The 3,313-nt window shown below is 48.3% G+C and overlaps 1 long non-coding RNA gene across 1 annotated transcript; it reads left to right on the top strand.

Annotated features, from left to right (window-relative positions):
• Positions 1-896: 896 nt before the first annotated feature.
• On the top strand, positions 897-2,248 carry LOC130370252 (uncharacterized). The gene is made up of 3 exons (XR_008892998.1): positions 897-1,179; positions 1,256-1,323; positions 1,400-2,248. It is a non-coding gene; the product is annotated as an uncharacterized LOC130370252 (long non-coding RNA).
• The last annotated feature ends 1,065 nt before the right edge of the window (positions 2,249-3,313 follow it).

A 3,313-nucleotide genomic window follows, 5' to 3' on the forward strand; every position in this document is an offset into this window, starting at 1 on the left:
ATAGAACACTTCACAATTTGCTGCGCACACTGCCCGTGTCCCGTAAGCACGACTGGAGTTCCTGTCTTCCCCAGGTCCTGTATGCCTATAACACCACCCCGCATCAGGCAACTGGTGAGTCCCCTTTCCTGTTGATGTTTGGCCAGGAGCCAAGACTCCCGGTTGATTTCCTTTTAGGCAGGGTTCAGAATCCTGTTGGGGGCTACATCCACGAGTGGGTTCAGGAACATCAAGCCCGCCTACAGATGGCCTTTGAGGGAGCTCGTGACCGGTTGAAGGCTGCTGCCGAGCGCCGTAAGAAAAACCACGACCAGCATGTCCGAGATGTTCCCCTCGAAGAGGGCCAGTTGGTGTGGTTGCGAGATCTTGGTGTACGGGGGCGCCACAAGATCCAGGATCAGTGGGCCTCGGTTAAGTATTGTGTCATGAGGGCACCGAGGGAAGGGGGATCAGTCTACACCATTGCCCCTAGGGATGATCCAACTCGAGCCAGGCAGGTCCATCGTTCTTTGTTGAAGGCTGTGGTAGGGGTAGAGTCTCCGGGTGGCGCTGCTGTTTCGTCTGCACCTCCTCCTGAGCGATCTCAGTCAGAGGATGAGGTGACAGGTGATGGTGATTGGCTAGTCGAGAGGCCTGAGAACCCGTTGCCCGCTTCCTTCCAGGCCGAAGCTGTGACCCCAAACCACCCCTAGAATGCTGGTTCCACCATCTGACCCAGCCCCCTCGGTGCCATCTTCCCTAGTAGTTCCTGCTCCTGTAGTGGCAAGCACTTCTTCCCTCCCTGTTGCTCGAAATGCTGTCCGGCGCACGGTGAGGTTAACGGCAGGTCACCACCCCAATGTCCACCACCTCCCTCGGTCTGCAGGGGATGCTGGACAGGGAAGTGTTAATCCTTCTGTGTCCATTTCTAATGCAGTTGCGGCGCTATTTAGGCCTTGGAGATGATTTCAATTTGCTGTTGGTTATTCCATCGTCGGGACGACGATTCAATTGATGGGGGCAGATTGTGGCAACATGTAGTTTGTTGTCATGGTGACTGTCAGCTGTGCGGCAGTCCCAGCCAATCACGGTGGGAGACTATCTATAAAGGCGGGCGTAGAGCACTTGTCGGCATCTTGCTTGCCGTAGGCTGGGTCACGTTGCGCCTGGGCGTCCATTTCCGCTTCCGTGCGGTGACAGGTGAGCTGCCGGTCACGGCTGCATCTCTCTCGCATGTTGCCCATCCAGTACTAATTTTAGTTATTGTTTTGTAAAGGCTCTTGCTTGCCGGAGGCTGGGTCACGTAGCTCCTGTGCGTCTATTTCCGCTTCTGTGCAGTGATAGGTGAGCTGCCGGTCACGGCTGCATCTCTCTTATACGTTGCCTTTCCAGTGCTAATTTTAGTTATTGTGTTGTATAGGGCTCACTTGGATGTTGCTGCTGGCTGCGCGCTGCTCATCGATATATAGCCGATGCCGCCTACTGAACTGTCGCTTTTGGATAGCGTCCCGTTCCCTGCTCCACGCCACGTTGGCCGGGACTGCCCGATTGGGTGGCCGACAGCGGCGCAGCGGCGGCCAATCCACCTATAAAAACCACTGCTGCTTTGCTTCAACGTTATTTCCGCCTTGCCAGGGCCAGCTCGGACCCGATCGCTTTGCCGTTCATTCGGCTAGCGATAGTTTGTTCCTTTTCCTGTTGTGTCGCTATCTCTTTTGTTTAGTTGGTGCAACTACATCTTAAAGTGTGTATGTTATGTTATGTAAGAGTTTTTGCTGATTTCTCCTTGTGTTTAGTTATTATAGATTTTGTTTATTTAATTAATTTCTCTTATTATTTTGTTTCCATTATGTTTTCTAACTGGTTGCTCTGCGATCCCCCTCAATTCAGGTGCTGAGCCTACGGTGGTGGACTGGTGTCCTGGTCACGGTGTCCCTTTTGTATTGTGTTTGCAGTTGGTTTATTTTTCATTTGTTTTACGCGTGGTGTTCCTGGGACCCCCTTTCCTTTGGATGCAGGTGTTCACAGTAGGTCTCAGCACTGATTGGATCTCAGCACCCAATTTCCCTCCTTAGTGAGTAATTATTTAGTAGTCTTAAGAACAGACATTTTGTATAAATAAATATTTTTGTATGATCGAACTGCCGTCTCTGCCTCATTGCATAACGGACCTCAGTGCCTTTCCTTCATTTGTGCTAGTCCACTTAAAATAAATCTCTGGGTGAAATTCCCAGGGTGGCGTTGTCTGGCAATAATTAATGCTACCGATACTGCCTTTAAAAGGGGCATCACTCCATAGCTCGTGCTGCCACACATAGAGAACCATTGGTTTAGGAGCGTAGACGCGTTACACGCGTTGAAGCTAAGGGATAATGTATAGAACGCCGGTCATTATCGGGAAAATAAGCACGACAGGGCGAACAGGACACCGACGCACAGCGGAGGTGTCTTGCTTCGCCCTGAAGGGGCTTATTTTCGATAATGACCGGCGACGTTCTATAGGCTACATTATCCCGCTTATTACACGGCTACTTGCCAAAACGAAAAAAAAAAAATTCACATGGTGTGTCTTTTTACAATTTATAATTCGTTACCAGCATTCGTAGTGTTGATCAGCAGAGAAATAGTCAGCCGAACGTCTTTGGTAGCAACCAAAGACGCTGGGGTTGCGCGCTCACGGGACAAGCCCATAAGGCGAAGCCTAGACGGTGTAGCCTACATGAAATAGAACGGAGCCTTCCACGCCATTGAGAAGACCCGTGTAGCCTAATGCCCGGTGTTCAGTTACCCAACATTTATCGCGTGCATTTATTAGCTCCTTAATGTTGTCCAAGTGGAACATTTGTAGCTTTATTAATCGCTAAATAAATAGTATGCGTTATTTTTTTATTTATTTTTTTCGGTTTTCGTTTACAGATTTTTCCTAAATGGTTATGATTTACTAACCGGTTACACGTGTACCCGGTTACACCCCTAGTGGCCGTACCATAAGACTTGGATTATGCAGCACAAAGACTGAGAATGTGCCGTGTACATTTTGCTTTTGTTGTGCTGTTGTCAATATTAATAGTAATCATTATTATTACTGTAATCATGATAGAAAAATATATATTTGAATTGAACACAGAAATTGTAAAATATTATATTATGAACATTGGTCAAATCAATATGTGTTTATAAGTGTGCAATACTTGCCCATGGCTCTCTACCATGTCAGCCACAAGTATGTTGATCATCCTTCTTCTTGTACCATCCGACAGACTCTTTGTTTTCTCGTATTCTGTGATTATTTGGTCACCGTCCGGCTTTGTATGCAGGGCTGCATTGACAATCT

Source organism: Gadus chalcogrammus, chromosome 17, assembly GCF_026213295.1.
Source record: "Gadus chalcogrammus isolate NIFS_2021 chromosome 17, NIFS_Gcha_1.0, whole genome shotgun sequence".
Classification (NCBI taxonomy): domain Eukaryota; kingdom Metazoa; phylum Chordata; class Actinopteri; order Gadiformes; family Gadidae; genus Gadus; species Gadus chalcogrammus.